A 19,396-nucleotide genomic window follows, 5' to 3' on the forward strand; every position below is an offset into this window, starting at 1 on the left:
TTTCAAATTTTATTGTTATTTTTAGAAATTGATATTAGAGCTATCATGGAGATTTCCATAGCCCAAAGTGCTTTCCCGACAAGGATTTGTTTATATTATTTCCATAGAGCCTAGGCCTTATAGAAACTTCATCCTTATTTATATGGTCGTGATTACAAGGGGATATAGGTAGAGGTGGTCTAGTGCCACAACTTGATGTTTCCATTTCACCAATGTCCCAACATAAACATTACAATAGAAAAGAACCCATGGTCATAAGAGTGATCATCACATCAATGAGTTGGACAATCATGTCATGGAAGGACATTAGTCCTGCGAACCATGTCAATGTAAAATTGTATCTGCTATTCTTCCTTCATTGTTCAGCCTAATATTTGGATGATGATAACCCTTGTAAACATGTTATATGACCATATAGATCATACTTACCACGATTCCTACCATTGAACTATTCCAAAGTAAAAAAAGAGGGAAAAAAAAAGAAAAAAAAAGAAAAAAAAGATGGTACACCTGAGGCCACACTTTTGTTTTCTTTTCCAATATTATTTGAACATGCGTCTGTGGATAGATGTGGGAGATGGGGAGAATCCATAGTAATAGTTGAGTTTGTAGAATCATGATAATTTGTTTCTTAGCTTTGGCCAAAATAAATATTACCAAAAGTACAATAGGATATCACTTCTTTTTAAGGCTTGGTTAAATGGCAGAGCTAAAAGACCAAATTTGTGATTTTTTTTTTTTAATGTTTTTTGTGAGCATTTTTCCGATTACATAAAACCCGAATCATCATGCCGATTGCATTGTTCTGCGGTAAACTTTTTATTAAACCAAAAATAATAATAAATAAAAAAGGTAAGAACTAGGTCTTAAGACCAAGACATGTACCCCACCGGCTCCAAGTCCACTCAGGCAGTTTCAAGTTAGACTTGGCGGTTTTTGAAGCACACACTAGACCGACCAGTATTTGAAAAATCATCGATCCGATATGAAATCGGACGATCTTGAGGCATCATCACTCACCATCAACAAACACACCTACCTAACGTCTGGCTTTTGCAGAATCGTTTTACACGTGGCAAACCTAACCTCGCTTTTGATGCATCGTTATACACGTGACCAAAACCAATCTGACTTGTTTCTTCAAGTTCGCCATCCTCCATGCCAAGTGGTCTTTCCCCCCTATGCAGAATATTTTAAGTTCTACGCCTTGTGCCGTGTCTTTTACTCTGTGTAGTGCTCCCTCGTCTTCTCAAGGTGGGGCAAATACTTGTTATCACTCATCGACTTGCAAATGGGTATAACGTGTCATCCATTTACGCCAGTGATTTAAAAAATGGATCGGTGTCTCGGATCGGGCACTCTAAAATCTGGATCGGTGAATCGGCCTTTTGAATCGTAAATAAATCAGATTTAGCCTTAAAAAAAATGCAAAAAAATTATTAAAAATCATTATAAATATTATTTTTTAAGAATCTAATAAGAAATGGGGGTATTACATTAAGAACTTTCATTTTTTCATCAATATGTGAATATTGAGATGTTCTTTCCCTGTATGAATAAATTTAAAATTTGTCTTATAATATCATCTAATTTTTTTAAAAAATATTTACAGCTATAATAAAAATAATACATTATATAATTTATAATATAAATAAATAAACAAATAAAATACAAGATTTGGTTATCAATGTATAATTATTAATAATAAACAAAAGTATGATCCTTACAAATAAATAAATCTATAAAAGTATAGAATTTAAAAACGTAAATTTATAATTATATTGTAATAAAATTTAAAATATATATAACTATCATACTTGCAATGTGGGATAATTGAAAAAATAATTTTTAAATAGATTTTAAAGTGGTTTGGGTAGTGTTATTATTATTATTATTATTTTTAAATGTCCCATAAATTAGTAACTTTTTTAATGTTCAACTAGTATTGATCTTATTTCTTGTTGTTCTAACGTTAATAACTATTTCAATGAGTATAAATTATGGGTGCAACGTTAATGAGTGATAACATTATTAACTTTTTCGTGCTATTAATGACACATTAATAACTTTAATGTTAATGAGTTATACGTTATACCCATTAACTTTATAATAGAGCAATTTTTTTTTGAGAAAATATCTCATTATCCCTTATTTTTAACTTCTATATCTTATCTGACGTAAGAATTGAAAATATTACTTGTAAGCAAAAAGATTCCATCTTTTCTATCTTCCAATCTCCTAAACCCTTTTAACCATGTATTATTGACCTCAACAACTTATGAAATGACTCTATCTCTCTCTCTCTCTTTTTTAAACTCCATCTCTCTCTCACATCATTGTCTTCCTTTCTCACATCATCGTCTCTCTCTTTAAAACTCAAACTCCATCTCTCTCTCACACATAACAAGGTGTGCTCGTATTCGAGCTCAAGCTAAACCCTTTGGCCGGTAAACTCACCAAGAAGTGAAGAGAGATAGAATTTTAGATAGAGAGAGATGGAGTTTGAATAAGGCATCATTTTAGTGTTTGTTTAGGTAAAAAATTTATGGTCAAAATGGTTCAGGGGCTTATAGGAAAGATAAAATTGAAGCCTTTGGCTTATAAATAATATTTTCAATTTTTAGGTCTCATGAAATATGGAAGTTAAAAATAGAAGATAAGGAGATATTTTTTTATTTTTATTTTTATTAACAACACGTTAATAACTTTAATGTTAATAACCAGTAACTCATTAACGTGAACGAGTGATAACGTTATTAACTTATTAATAATAACTTTTTCCATGAGTGGGAAATGCCTTCCCAACGATAGAGAACGGTGATCTCGCCACACTACCATCCCTCCACTCAAATTAAATCAAAAGAACGGTTGAGATCAGCTCCAAAACCACATGTGAACGAAAGGCTGCGATTGCCTCAAAAGCTTCAAACCGACCAAAATTTCACCCGTTAGCCGCCTCTAAGCTCCGAACGTCCCTTTGCTCTCGCTCGCCCTATCTACTGCTCTGCGAAGGTCCCCTCTCTCGCTTGCTCCCTTCTCTCTATGTGAAGCTCCCGTTGCCCTCTCATCTCTCTGCGCTGCTGCCTCAGACGCCACACACACCTCTCATCTCTCTGCGAAGCTGCTGCCACAGACGCCACACACGGCTCTGTTTAGGGCATCAATTCGGGTGAGTTTGTGTGATTTTTTTTGCTCGAAACCAACCTCCAATCTCTGAATAAACTCGCAAATAATGAATAAAACCGATTTTGTTTCCAAGAAAGAACCCAAAAGTTTTTAGTAGATCCTAAAATGAAATGTTCAAATAAGACCCTACGTTTTTTTCCTAATAAATCACAAAAAACGGGGGAGAAATCACAGACACAGAAAATGGATGAGAAAATTACATACGGGAGAGGAAATTTTGGGTTTGGATTAAAAATATTTAGGTGATTTATTTTGGGTTTGGATTCAATTTTGGGTTTGCGATTTTGAGCTCGAATGTTTTCTGATTTAGATTTCTCTGATAAATTTAGTTTCACTCACTATTGCAAGATTTACTTCTTATGGAGGTCCGTGATGCTGTCAAATACATGTTTATTAGGGCCCAATTTATGGATACTTGATATTAACTCTTAGATTTAGAAGTTACGGAATTTTAATTGGCCTTATTTGTTTAATGCTGATTTTCCATTTCTCGTTTGATTTACTTGCTAGAAACAAAGAACCAAAAGTAGTTGTACACCTTAAGCTAGGTATTTAACATTGTTTTGAAAATGGCTCAAGAATTTCAAGCAATGGTTTAAAAAACGGATCGGTGACCCGGATTGGGCTCCCAAAAAATCGATCCGGATCGGCGAATCGACGATCCGGATCGGGAATCGGGTGAATCGGTCAGAATAAAGCTTCAAAAAAATCCGAAAAAATTATTAAAATTCATTATAAATATTGTTTTTTAGGAATTCAATAAGAAATGAGGGTACTCCATTAAGAATTTTCATGTTTTTGAATGAATATGCGAATATTGATATGTTCTTTCCCTGCATGAACCGCCATTCAGCATTTAATTTACATCACACAAAAGGATAAACATAGAATTATCATGGAATAAGTATATCAATATACATGGACTACAATAAAGCATAAAATTAGTAACATACGATCTAAAAATAAAATGATAGACGACGTTGTTGTTCTTCTTGGTCACGCTGGTGCCATTGATTGAATTCGTTTGACAATTCATTGATTCGATCTAAAAACGAATCATCGATATTAGCGGGCGTCTGACTATTCCCAAATCCCTGAGTGTTAGTGTTTTGTTGTGTTCTCAATCCAAAATCCCTGAAGCTTGTCCATCCTTCATGCTCACCTGCACTGTCGTGCTCATCCCTACACTGTTGCTGTTGGGACTCGATATGTGAATAATATGGCTGGGATAGGGTGGCCTCAGAATCATCATCTCTCTCATTTTCTCTTAGACCCCCTTCCCACTCTCCCTCATTAGGTGCAATATCACCGACATATTGTGGATACATTGGCTGGCTGCTTCCTCTTTCATGCTGCTCATCACTTTCTTCAATATCTTCATCACCTATAGCCTCAAGGAACGCTCTCTTGTGCAACACTGGCTCCTCCTCTTCTACTACCCATTGATCTGCTGTGTCTGTGACAAATATTGTGTCTAAGTCTATCGGCCCATAGTCTTCAAGCTTCCTTCTTATTTGTCGTTCTTTGAGGTTTAAATTATAATGAACGTAGACTAGTTTATGAAGCTTCTCAGAAGCGAGTCGATTCCTCCTAGTAGTGTGTAACCATTGGAACGTATTCCAGTTGTGCTCACAGCCAGTAGCAGAACATGTCTGGGAGAGCACCTTGATTGCTATCCTCTTTAGGTGAGGTGCATCAGTACCATATATCTCCCACCATTCAGTTGGATTAAAATGTAAAAAGCATTGTAAGGGCAAGAAAAATTCATAAGATTAAATATATGAATAAACAAAATATTAGCGAGGGGATAACCTGGATCCATCATAGTTCGAGAATTTTTGGCAAGTCTAGTTCCGAAGGATCCTATAGCATCCCTATACATAGCAAGCTAAAACAAATATATTACGTTTTAGTGCATTATTCCTCACAAATATAACAATTCAATGAAGTTCTTACCCAAACATTAAATAATACCTCTTGTATTGCTGCTACTTGGTTTCGATGGCTTCTCTTCAACCTTGCAATAATCTATCTGACCCCTTCCATAATCTTGTGGGGTTGTTCAGGTGTCAAATAGAAAAATTTTGGGTTGAAGTAGTAACCAAAAAAATATATAGGTAGAAAAATGTCATTTACAATTTCATAAAAAAATGATTTAAACTGAAACATTGTAATGATATAAATATATATTTACCAGCATAATGAATTGGACGTCCAAATTTGGTGTTCCACCTCTTTTCTATAATCTCGATCACTTTGCTAGCAAAATTACACTTCTCCCCAATAGCTGATTTCGCCCTCTCAATACCTTCATAAAGGATACCCATGGTAGCTTTCTTGTCAGCATCCACCATTCTTAACACCATGACCAAAAGGGCAGTGGCCTCTACAACACTGGAACATCGAGACCAAAACAACCTATTTGAGATTATGTTGTCCACTTTTATACCGGTACTGAACTTCGAGAGGCGGTCATTTAACCACTCTTCACAAGTAAACAATCTCTTTAATGCACCTTCAGATTGTCGAATGGAGTCCACAGCTAAGTAATCGGTCGCAAAGCGGGTTATGGCAGGCCTGATATCTCTTTTTTCTTAGAGTGTTCTCTAAACAGAAATAATATTTTAGAGTGGTTATATATAAATCTCGACACCAACCTTGCTTCATCTAGAGTCTCCTTCACAATTTTGATCTCACCGATTTCCTCTAACATAAGATCGATGCTGTGTGCAGCACACGGGGTCCATACTAGATGCTTCCTCTTATCCATCAACTTGCTGCCCGCAGAAACACATGCACGCGCATTGTCCGTAATAAACTGAACTACATGCTTATCTCCCACCTCCTCCACTATCTGATCATATAGTCGTACTTAGAAGTTTTCATCCTTCTTCGTCCCTGATACGTCTTTGCTAGACAAAAAAGCTGTACCTTTTGGGTAATAGGCCAAGAAGTTTAAAAACTCCTTTTTGCTAACTTTATTCAACCAACCATCACTCATGAGAGTTATTCCCGTCCTTGGCTAACTCTGTTTATATTCTTCAATCCACTTTTTAACTTCCTCTACCTCTTCATCTAATATTGGCCCACTGAGCTCATATGCCGTCGGGGGTTTTACCCCGGGTTCGACTCTCTGGATTGCACTAATCATAGGTGGAAAATATGGGCTATTGGCTGCATCAAAGGGAATCCCTTTATCGTAGAACCATTTACCAACATATCTCCCTAACATGTTTCTTGTACCTTTAACCATGCCTTTTAGGGTCATCTGTTGTGACTTAGGCTTTGAGAGAAATGGGTCTTTACGACCATGACCTGCTATACTGGCACTCCTAGGTAACTTAGAAACAATTTCTTCAACAACTGATTCTCCTTGATACATATTTGAGCTGGGCCCGCCATACATGCTCGAGCTGGGCCCGCCATGCATATCTGAACTAGGCCCACCATGCATATCGGAGCTAGGCCCACCATGCATGTCTGAGCTAGACCCACCGGGCATTCTAAACCCACGTTCCCTCTGATATTGTTCATGTAAACTCAATCTTGTGGCCATGTCCAGCTCATTATTATATTGCTCTTCTAGGTCATAATTATATTGCTCTTCTGTATCATTCCTGCTTGATGGTGTATATAAACTAGCTATCTCCTCATTCATCCTATATTTGGCAATTTTTTTACCTTTGCTAGCATTAAGAATTGCCACCATCTATTTTTTTACATTACTAGGGACACTAGTGCATGCAGAAACTTCTCCCTTAACCCCTGCCAAGTGTTGCTTGAACCTAGGTACCCCACTACTTATCACTCTTTGACAGTAATTACAAATAATTTTGTTTTTCTTGTTGGGATCAAGTCTGACCCCATGTTGCCATGCAGGGTCTTCTGTAGATCTTGACATGATTCAACTGTTTTAAGATGTAAAAAGTTTAAATTAACCTGACAGTTCAAAAAGAAAAATAATCACCATGTGTAGTGATAATATGTTGCGGTAGTTCATGTAGTCATATTCGTTGTTATTTGTTATTGCAAAATACCTTTTTTGACAATAATATTTTCGTACATATCAATTACAAACATTTAGAATAATAAAAAATGCAAGCTCCAAACATGGCTACAACTCAATTATCAAGAACATACATTTTTTGTATTAAAAAATTAATAATAAAAACAATTCTTCAAAGAGCCGGCTAACATCAGTCATTCCAACTAAAAAATCCATGAACAACAGATAAAAAAAATACAGTTTTGTATTAAAATTATAATAACATGCATTTTTTTGCATAAATAATCCATCAACATACAATTTTTTCAACAAAAACTTTAACAATAAAAATTTAAAATATGGTTTAATACCTCATGATAATTAAAACCTTGTCACGATTTTCACATCTTTTTGGAAAATCATCATATTTCAAAAGATAAAATCATGGAAAAAAAAAAAAAAAAATTACAGCAAACTCAAACAATAAAAATTAAAAATCGGGTTTAATACATCATGATAATCAAAACTATATCACGATTTTCACATCTTTTCGGAAAATCATCATTTTTCAAAAAATTCGATCATGGATAAAAAGAAATAAAAAAAAAAAGTACAGCAAATTTTCGAAAAATTCGATCATGGATTAAAAAAAAAAATTAACAAATTTTCAAAAAGTTCGATCATGGATTAAAAAAAAAAAATCACAAATTTTCTAAAAATTCGATCATGGATTACAAAAAAAAATTCGATCATGGATTAAAAAAAAAAATCACAAATTTTCAAAAAATTCAATCATGGATGACAAAAAATTCGATCATGGATTACAAAAAATTCGATCATGGATTACAAAAAATTCGATCATGGATTACAAAAAATTCGATCATGGATTACATAAAATTCGATCATGGATTACATAAAATTAGATCATGGATTACAAAAAAAAAAAAACATAAAAAAACAAAAAATTCGATCGTGGATTACAAGAACAGAAAAAAACAATTCGATCATGGATTACAAAAAATTCAATCATGGGTTACAAAACAAAAAAAAAAAACAAAAAATTCGATCATGGATTACAAGTAAAAAAAACAAACATTTCGATCATGGATTACAAAAAAGTCGATCATGGATTACAGAAAATTCTATCATGGATTACAAAAAATTCGATCATGGATTACAAAAAAAAAAAACAAAAAATTCGATCGTGGATTACAAAAAAAGAAAAAAACAATTACATCATGGATAACAAAAAATTCAATCATGGATTACAAAAAACTCTATCATGGGATACATAAAAAACAAAAAACAAAAAATTCGATCATGGATTACAAAAAAAAACAAACATTTCGATCATGGATTACAAGACATTCGATCATGGATTACAAAAAATTCTATCATGGGTTACAAAAATAAAAAATAAAAAATAAAATTCGATCATGGATTACAAGAAAAAAAAACAAACATTTCGATCATGGATTACAAAAAATTCAATCATGGATTACAAAAAATTCTATCATGGGTTACAAAAAAAAAAATTTCTGTTCTTCACAGAGTCGTTTTACATAAGCGATTTTAACTAAAAAATTCACCTCTAAGTGAATAAATTACATCCAATTGAGTATATTTTCTGATAAACAACAATATAAGGAATCAAAATCCTAAATTTTTAACACATTATTTCTAATAGATCATGAAAACAAAATCAAAAGGCGGAAAAAAAAAAAAAAAAACAGCGGAATTTTGGTTCCGCAGACATCTCAGTGTTCATCTCAAATTTCTTGCTGTAATTGACCAGATTACGTAAAATTGAAAATTTTAAATCATACTCGACACAATAAAGATTAAAAACCCTAATTATTGAACTCATTATGTTCAAAATATGCCGTGAAATAAATCAAATGGCGGAAAAAAAAAAAAACCCAAATTTCTTACCTGATTTTGTGAACCGAAGCCTTCAATCTCCAAAAAACTCAGTTTTTCTCAACGATTATCACAAATTAGTAACAAAAGGTTTTGATTCACAGCTTTAAGATCAAAATGCCTACAAATTTTGAAAGATTCATGCCCTATTTGGCATGAAACTTTCAGAAAAGGCGGAAACCCTAAACACCAAATTTTTCGTGATCCAAAAACAACAAATTTTTCCACCATTTAATCCTTGAAAAAGCTGAATAAAGCTGTTTACAGCCTGCTAATCAGATCACATGCCAAAAAAAACAAGAAAAATGATAAAAAAATGACAAATTTCAAAGAATCCCTTGAAGAACACTGTGCAACCCGTGTTTTTTACGGACTCGCCGATTCCGTACGGTGAATCGGCGAGTCACTGTACGGAATCGTCCGGTTCTCTCTAGAACCGGACGATTTCCGATTTTTTAACTGATCCGGTCCCTTTTCGCGATTTCCGAGTCGAAGGCGTTTTTTAAAACGCTGATTTCAAGGTTTCAACCTCGGGTTATGGTCCCCTCATCTAGCTCAAGAGACATTCCAATGAAGTGGCCGCTGTATCTTTTAGTTCGTTCTTGAAAGTTATACCTTTTTTTGGAAGAGTATGAGGAAACTAGGTAAAGAAAAAGTGAAAATGAAAGCAACAGTGCATCAAACTTGAGTTGCTAAGGTTTCATGTAATTTGGTCACCATTATATTGGTATATAATGACCATGTCTTTAAGTCAAACAAATTATGCACTTCTATTTCTGTTGGCCTAGTTGATCCTAGTCACTTTTTATACAATTGATCATGCTGATGAGATAAGTGTACCCAACAAGCATGCTAAACCAGAATTGGTGTTGCTCTAATGCAAGTATTGATTTAAGCTTTTTAGAGCTCATGAAAATGAAGGTGCCATACCAGAGGTTTTTAACAAATCAAAGCTCGTACATGGTATTTATTAAGTAGAAATCTATACAAATCAAGAATGATGACCATTGATTGATTGTATCAAATATGATATTTTATGTCAAGAGGAGCTCTGCATATGTATGGGTAGATGATAGATCTTTTAGGACTCATTCCATAGGGCCCTTTAATCTTGATGTACAACTGTCATGGTTTGATATGTTGGCTTGCTATGATTCATGAAGTTGGGTAAGATCAAATATGATTTTATTTAGTTGTTAACAGATGGTAGCCACATGTATAGTAAATGTACTAAACTCTTATGTGGGAAACATGAGTCAACCAACACTACTCATACAACAATATTGAAATTGCAGTCATCACAAGTTTCTAATGTGTTGCAAAACTCGATGCTTAAAACATGAGTTATGCAGTGAATCTCATTCACTCTGATTGGAGATAAATTTTCTTTTCTCGAATTATGCCGGATAATTTTGAGAAATTACTTTTGTGGTGCATGTACAAAGTACCATACTGCCCTTACCTAACATATATAGGAAATGATGTATCATGATGATAAATGACAACATGGGGACTGGCCTTTATAATATGCCAACATACATGAATACAAAAAGTATTGTAAATTCATACAGTACTCAGGACACATCCATTGTAAATTGAATATTGGATATTTTGCTTCATCATTCTGAATTACTAGCTATGTATACATGCCCTGATTGTACTCGCTCCGTTATGTCTGGTAGTTGGTCTTGAACACGTGGTCATCAATGTTAGTTAGTTGTAAAGAAAACATGCTAATATTTTGTAAGATTGTGTTTGCTTGCTTATATTATGACTGGATTTTTTATCCAAGGATGCAATATGTATTTCTTTCAATCTTCAGAGCACCCCACGTTCTTCTTTTGGCAGTTTTATTTCAGTGAGTTTCAAATCCAGGGAGACTAATATTAGTAATGCAGCTGATGTTTTTTATTGAATACCATGTAGAGTTTTATTTCAACGGGTTTCAAATCCAAGGTTACACAGCACTTTTGCTTCAAAATTTTAGCAATGATAGATCTCCAACTATTAATCATGTACTTGCATTTATATTGCACCTTCCCATATAGTACAATGTGTCATCCTTGGATTTGTGTATTGAGTTTTTTGTAGATTTCTACTATATTCATGGGCCTCATTTGATAATTTCTCTCTTATGGATTATTAATTTCTCATGGTTACTACTGGTTGAAAGGACTTGTTGTTACATTCATTTTTTTTCAATAGTTTGATTATGCTAATGGTGAATGGTTACTGCTGGTTGAATGGATAAGTTATTGTGTTAATGGTGATTTCTCTTTAATAGGATCCCTATAATATAAATCAGATTAGATTACAAAATGCATTTCCTTTTTCTTTTTGGCAACAATAAATTCTCAGTCAACTGCTTTGCGCATCATGTTGATAATTATAAGCCACATTCTGATCTTCCCTCGGTTATATTCAAATACAAGAAGAAGGTACACGTCACATGGAGACGTTCATCACACATTCAGTCCCGTTCTCAGAGATCAATAAGGCTTTTGAATGCATGCTCAAAGGGGTGGCCTTCGCTACATCATTCGAATGGAAGAGTGATGCCAAATAGGGGAGTGTAATAGCTTCAGTTCAGTTTCAGCTCTTCTTGTTACCAATTCATGAAACTTGAAGAAGCAAAAAGAAATAAAATTGTTGGTGGTTGAGTAAGCACAATTGGGTTGCTTTTTTTGAAGCTTCATTTGTATCTGGTTTTTTCCTATTTCATGAGGTGTTAAACCTCTTTGTATCTTTTCAATGGTTTGTAAATGATTGTAATTGGTCGTTGCTTAATTAATGGTAATTATTTGTGAATGAAATTCTCTGGTTTCTGGTATTATTCAGTTTATGACATTTTTTTTTTGGGTCGAGACAATAGAGAGAGGGATCATTCAAAACCAAGATCCATGAGAGACATGTTTTATTCAAATCCAATGCAACAATAAAAGATAGACTTATAATTTAAAACCAACTTAGAGTTGTCCAAAGGACCCTTATCAGCCCAGGCCCAGCATTCATCCCAAAGAAAAAGTGGGAAAAGGGGCCCAAGGTCGCCATGGCTCTATTATAGCCGTGGTGCCCGTCACGAACATAGAAGGTCCGTGATGGCACATAGCTCTTATGGTGGTTCTCTAGTTGTGGTAAAAGGCGGGAAAGGGGCCCAAAGCCATCACGGCTCTGTTACAACCGTGGCGCCCGTCACAGACATAACAGGTTTGTGACGGCACAAAGCTCTTATGATGAAAAGGGGTCCAAAGCCTCCACGGCTCTGCTATTTCCTGTGAAATGGCTTCAGATTAGCATATTTAGTTTAACAACACAGGTTGGGCTGATTCTGAAAAACATATCAATTATATATCTTAATTTTTTCCTAAAGCGTCATTTGTTACACGACATAATACATTAGAACTAGCTTATTCCCTAGCAACTTTCAAATAGGTGAGCAACCACAAGATAGTCACACACCATCTTAATAATTTCGTGCTTCGAGCTAAGGCATCTCTCAAGTCATGGGCATTCTTGTGTGTGCATGATGAAACAAAATTTCATTAGTTACTGAATAAGTGATTTCTAATACACTCCCAATTGTCAAATTTTATGAGTTATTGAATTAGTGGTCTCCAATACAAATTTTACAAATGTATTAAACGCTCAACATAAAGATATAAATGCATTTTACTATCCAAGTAAACCCACATTGCACACGTAAATGACATACATGGAAAATAAAGAAATGTCACACGTGTTGCCAAAAAGTCACAAAATGGGTTCTTTAGATGTCCCATAAAAAGGTCATTTACATGCCCCCCATAAAGAGGTCTTTTACATGCCCGCAAAATTACATGAATATTAAATATTCACATAACCCCCAAAATCAATTACAGAAAGGGGTATTTATATGTCTCTAAAATTCAAAAAATTAGTCACCCTTTACATGCCCTATAAATAGGTCTTTTACCTGCCGCAAAATTCATTGAATATTCACATAAATATATGTGCAAATGAACACCCTGCAAGTTGCCATATCCTCGATGCGAATGCAATCTCACAATTTACACTATCCTCTGTGCAATTGTAGCCCCTTCGTTTGTCATGGCCTCAACTCGGTTCGAGGTGTCTTCAATAGTTCTATAAGAGAAAGATGTATTGTAAGTCCAATACGTAAAGTAGAAGATAAATGAAAAGCTACATAAAAACAATCATGATTATTATGTTCAATACATAAAGCAAACAAGCACTTACATCCCACGTGCCCTCACCGGACAGTTATGCCTGGCATGTCCACTCTTATTGCAAACTTTATACTTTTTCCAGTGGGTGGCTTGTCCTCTAGCTATTTTGTTTTTTTTTTTTGTAGAAGCTTTTGGCCCTTCCTCCCATCAAGGTTTTATCCTTTAGTCCTTGGTCGTCCGACTACTCGTGCACATGGTGGATCGAGTACAAGAGGGAGGCATCAACTGATCTAATACTACAACATACTTTATCTTTAGTGGCACTGCAATGAGTTGAGCCTGATAGTGCATGAGTTTTCGACAAAGACATTCTTGTTGCATTGACCTCCTCAGCTAACTTGGAGAAACTCAACTTTACTTTTTCAAATAGATCATCATTTTCTAATACTGGCTCTACAATTGTTCTTACAAGGTCATAAAGCTCTTGATATCGAATGAAACTTAGAAATTTAAATATAGTCGAACTACTAGCACCACATTTGTCTTTAACACCCTTCTTCGCATCCATTGTCTACCGGCTCAAAATGTAGTTAGATGGAATATTCAACACAATCCTCATGTTGAACACTTTGAGCATATATGAACAAAGCATTCCAACATGCTCAAAGAACAAACATGTGCATGTACACTTCTTCCTTGATTCGATGAATGTACCGTCGAGGGATTGGGACACCGCGAATGTCTTCCACCTTATATTTGGCAAATTCATCATTTCCTTATATTAACTTGCTAAGGCAATTTGAGGACCTTACCACCTCTTGTTGGAACTTTCCAAATACTTTACGAGTTATGTCTTTGCCACATGTTCTTCGATAGGGAATGTTGTCTTTAGAATAGGCGTGGATGTAATATCTTCTCTTTTTCTTTTATGAACTTCTTGTTTTGCAACTTTTCAATAGCATTCATGAATTTTTGCAAAACTTCGTTGCGTCGTTTTCATGCCGGCTATGAACCTAACAGCTATGTATGCATCAACCCATTGAGTGCGACAACCATATAACCGTTTGAGCCAACTTTCCTCTTGAAGATCATATTTCTAAATCATAGCCAATCAATTAGCCTCAAACTGCTCAACTGTGTAGGCTGCAATAAACTTATTGAATACCTCTGGGAATAATGGATGCGCACGCTCAACATGGCTTAGATGTATTTTAAACTTTCCCATGATATGCACTTGCAATAGTGACGATTAGTATTCGGGAAAACTATCTTAAGTACAACCATTATAACTAAAGCCTGATCAGTGATTTTGTACTTGGTTGGCGGCCTCCCATTGCCTCTAACCAGTTCTCAAATAACCAAATGAAGGTTTTTGTAGTCTAATTGAAGATGACAACACGTCCGAGGAAAATTGTGTTAGTGTGATGATTAACTCCAAGGATTGGGCCAAAAGGCATACTGTATTCATTTGTTTGGTACGTGATGTTAAAAGTTACCACGTCATTAAAAAATTGGTATGACAATATACACTTTGTTATAAAACACCAAACAACCTCCCCATCTCATAAAGTCGAACTTTATAAAAGAAGTTAGGGTTCAATTCTTTCTTCGTATGCAACCAATTCATAACAACATTACCATCTTTCCCTTTTAGTTGTTTTCACTTTCTGGTTATGTGATTCTCAAGGTCTTTTTCAATGAAAGAGACATTTTCTGCCCCACTGTCCTCTTCAGTAAAGTAATCTATCATAACCCTAGACTTAGCCATAGAAGACTCCAATGTGTCAATCACATTTTTCAATGTGTTTGGTATCTTTCGAATGAATCTAGTTTTGTTGGGCGTTGTGAGAATATGATTATGTTCTTTACAACTTTCGCAATAACCCATCTATTCTTCTCATCATTCTTAATGCAGATCTTTGCTTGACATACACAGTTTGTGTGGGGGCGAGTATTTTCACTCCCATCATACATCTCACTATGAAAACCTTGCCTACAACATTCTAAAATCCGACTAATTCTTCCATCATATTTCCATATGGTCATTCCCTTTCTTATACCAAACCCTACCAATTTTTTACGTACTTATTATAATAATCATAAACTTCATCTTCGTCATTAAATGGCATTCCTATTGCATATTCGATACTTGCACCTCTTGCTAGGGCTGCCTTTGCATCTATAAGTATAAGATCTCCTTCTCCATGTATTGCAACTATGTCCTCATCGGACGGAGAATCATGACAAGCTTCATCCACCATAGCCTAAGCACCACACTCATGCCCATTTTTTGAATTAGTAATGTTGAAGGGAGAGGAAGGATAAGATGATGAGGTATCCATGACACACGCATAGTATACCTTTTAGGTTTATGTGGTCAAATTACAAAAATAGTGTGCGGTCAAAATACAGAAATTGTGGGAATCAATTAATATCCGACTTCTTATTATTACAATTATCTTTGTTGCTTGTGGTGTATGCTTTCGCAATAGTGTTATTGTTTCAAAGTTATTAATTTAATTCCCAAATGTTACTAGAATAAATAGTGTTGGGTTTTCAATGATATTACTAGAATAGATAGTGTTTGGTTTTCAATGATTTATTTGTCCTATAAAATAGTTTGCAAGTACCTTATTGATCACACAAACAAAATTATTTCTAGGAAATAATATTCTTTAGACAAAAAAAAAAAAATGCTATCAAAAGATTTATACATAATTCCCAAATAAAAATAGATAATTTCCACGTAAAAATAATATAAATAAGATCAAATATGAATAGGACCCCAATAAACATGTATTTGACAAAAGCAATTTAGCAATGCAACAAAGCAATGAGCATCACAGACCTTCGCAAAACGTAAATCTTGCAATAAATCTAAATCAGAAAACAAGATAAAACATAAAACCACAAAAATTCGGATTTTCTGGGATTTTCACTTTTTACTGACCATTTTTAGATTAAGTGTGGCCTTTTTGGTGATTTAAAACAAAAAATTTTGTTTTTTTACTCACAAAGTTGATGCCATTGTAAAAATTCATGATTTATAGCCTGATCCTCTCGTTTTCGGTGATTTATTAAGAAAAGAAACGTAGAGTTTTATTGGAACATTTCACTTTGGGGTCTAGTGAAAAACTCTAGGTTGGTTTTTGGGAAAAAATTAGGTTTTATTCTTGATTTAGGGTTGGAGTTTTTTCAGAAATTGTGGGTTGAGTTCAAGCAAAAGAAATTATACAAATGAGGATAAGATTTGAGGTGCACTAACCTGGATTGGTGTCGAAGAACTCTGTGGGGTGGGGGTACAATTTATGTGGCAGCTAGGAAGCTTGAGAGGGTTTTGGTGGTATCTGTAGCTGCTAGGAAGCTTGATAGGGCTTTTGGGGCATCTATGGCAGCAGGAGAGAAGAAGGCGAGCGAGTGAGAGGGTAGGTTCGCAAAGCAATGGAGAATAAACAAGAGGACAGGGGTAGCGGGTGCAATTTTTTTAGGTTTGAAGCTTTGGAGGCAGCCTTTCTCACGTGGGTGGCATCTGTGGCAGCAATGAGAAGAAGGCGAGCTCAAGAAATTTGAGACAGGGCAGGTTAGCAGAGAGTGCGAGAGGAGAGGGGTATACGGTGAATTTTTTTATCTGTTTGAAGCTTTTTGCTTTGCGGCCCGATTTGGTTTCAAGCCAATCACAACTGTGAGTTTCGCCAAAATTAAACGAACGGTCATTGGTAGTGTGGTGAGATCACTGCTTCATATCGCTTATGTGTGAGTTTCTATATATATATATATATATATATATATATATATATATATATATATATATATATATATATAACCCTTCCAATGGGGTTAAAACCAGAGAATACTTTGAAGTCATCTTGATGGAAACAGGATCCATTTCCGTTGTCCACTATTATCAACAAAACACAAGGACCATTGCATATTCAAAGGTCCAAATTAAAAACTTACTTTCCTATGAAGAGTGGGGTTAGGAAAGAAACTTCACAACCCAGACTTTTCTTATAAATATTATAAGTATGCCGAATACATTGAAGCTTGGCATAAGTTTTTTTATTACCAAAATCCGAATAACACACACAGCTGGTACATTCAGTTCCGGCTCCATATTTTCGAAAGATTCCCCACATGGTTTAAAAATTGGTTTTTTGTGTGGGGTTCAACATCTCAAATTTTACCTCCTGCTTTCAAAACAGTGCAAGAACAATTCAAAGAATATAACCAGGCTGATCATACCATTGATATACACCTATATTTCATGGCCCTATACCAAATGTCCTGGATAATGAAATGGGATTATTCAATCTCAGTTGATACCACTGCTGACTATTCTTATATCCCTAGAGTTGGAAAAACTATCTCTGTCAAGTGGTGGGACATATTTAATATGGACCCTACATCACTCACTCCCAAAAGAATACCTTAGAAAACCCCTGAAAAACAACCAAGCCAGAATACAGCCAATACTTCATTTGATTTCCCAACCTATCTGAGAAATATGCTTCAGTCAAACCTCAATGCCTCAAAAGAAACATTAGAAAAACAAATGAGAGAAATATTTGCTGAAGCTGGAAAAAAACCAGTTTCCTCTGAGGAGACCGTACAATCATCTTCTTTACACACCAACTAATATCTCAATCTCCCTATAGAAAATTCGGATGAAGAAACTGATCTAGATGAAGATGATCCGGACGAATTCAGTCAGAGACCCTGAAGAATATTCCATAAAGAATCAAAATAGTTGCTGATAAAGATTCCAATATCCATCACCATACACGTGCCCAGATGACTGTACCAACAATAATGTTCCAGGCACTCCACCGACGCTGTCACCATCATCACCGACAACAAATAAAAGCATCACCGACAAAAAGCATCATGAACAGTGAACACCGACAAAAAGGATCATGAATAGTGATCACCGACATATACGACAGAATTTCACTGTAGCCACGATTATAAAAGACAAAAGTTGTACTGTACAAGATGCCCGTAAAAGCATCCTTTTTTGTTTTAATTCGCTTTTTCTTTTGTCTTTTTCTCTTTAAGTCTCATCCCCATTTGTCGTCTTCTCTTTCGAATCTTATCACCTTTGTCCGCTTCCTCTTTCCAGTTGCTTCCTTATGAAGCAATCTTCATTATAAAAGGGACTCTCCCCTTTCATTCAAAGGAGGTCTCTCATTCCATTCCCTTAGTTCCGAAGGTCGCTCCCAGGTTGCTTCCGGGGTCAGAAGGTCGCTCACTTCATCCCGAAGGACACTCAAGTTCCTCCTTCTCTTCATACTCTCCTCTGAGCTTCTCTGCTCTACCTCTCATGCTTTCCTCTACTCTTCATTAAGCTTCTCTGTTCCACCTCTCTCTCTTTTCGAGTCGAGCCCAATACTCAGACCCTCATCTTCTAAGCAATACAAGCTATCCTGACCTCATAGCTTCAATAACCTTCAATCATCAGGTTCAATCTCTTCTCTATCTATATTTAAATGTGTTACTGCAATATTACCTCTCTTCCATCATACTGCCCGCATCACTTGAAATTATTTTCCAGTTACTATATATGCACCCAGTAAGTCGTTCTGATTTCTGCTTCCTGTTTTCTTTTTTCTGTTTTCTGTTTTCTGTTTTCTGCTTTTTGCTTTCTGTTTTCTGTAAACAAGTTTGTAATAGTGTGCTACAAATTATCCTGTCTTGTAACAATGCTTGATTGTAATAAAGTTTGTTTTTAGAATGATATAAATTGTACGATGCAATTTAAAATACTATTTAGCATAAAAATTAGAGATTTCACTTATGCTCAATGGTTAGTTATAGATGTCTCAGTTATCCCTCTTATTTGCTTAATCTTGTTCCTTCTTAATTACTATAGAATTCTGCAAGAATTAATTAAATACAATAGTCTCATATTTACATATCTACTTTAGATTCAATTATCACCTGCAAAAATACGATAAATAGGATCATACTGTAGATCCTGGGCGTTTGTTTGTGGTATCAGAGCCATACAGTAAAAACTGTGCAAACAGGAAACTGTTTATATAGTACATGAACAAGTAAACTATAACCTGTCCCAATAGTTCACTAGTCCGGTTAGAGTACAAGTTATACTATTACTAGGGAAACCTATTTAAATTTACCA

General features: G+C 35.0%; 3 long non-coding RNA genes across 3 annotated transcripts; 1 reads left to right on the top strand and 2 right to left on the bottom strand.

The window, feature by feature from the left end:
* The first annotated feature begins 2,782 nt into the window (after nt 1-2,782).
* LOC148780492 (uncharacterized) lies at nt 2,783-11,904 on the top strand. The gene is made up of 2 exons (XR_016041685.1): nt 2,783-3,169; nt 11,527-11,904. It is a non-coding gene; the product is annotated as an uncharacterized LOC148780492 (long non-coding RNA).
* Nucleotides 4,068-9,466, bottom strand: LOC148780493 (uncharacterized). The gene is made up of 2 exons (XR_016041687.1): nt 9,104-9,466; nt 4,068-4,231 (listed from the first exon to the last, which is right to left on the bottom strand). It is a non-coding gene; the product is annotated as an uncharacterized LOC148780493 (long non-coding RNA).
* LOC148780494 (uncharacterized) lies at nt 4,801-5,291 on the bottom strand. The gene is made up of 2 exons (XR_016041686.1): nt 5,161-5,291; nt 4,801-5,074 (listed from the first exon to the last, which is right to left on the bottom strand). It is a non-coding gene; the product is annotated as an uncharacterized LOC148780494 (long non-coding RNA).
* Nucleotides 11,905-19,396: the final 7,492 nt, after the last annotated feature.

This window comes from Amborella trichopoda, chromosome 9, assembly GCF_054954075.1.
Source record: "Amborella trichopoda isolate Santa Cruz 75 chromosome 9, AtrichopodaSantaCruz75HAP2 v2.0, whole genome shotgun sequence".
Classification (NCBI taxonomy): Eukaryota; Viridiplantae; Streptophyta; class Magnoliopsida; order Amborellales; family Amborellaceae; genus Amborella; species Amborella trichopoda.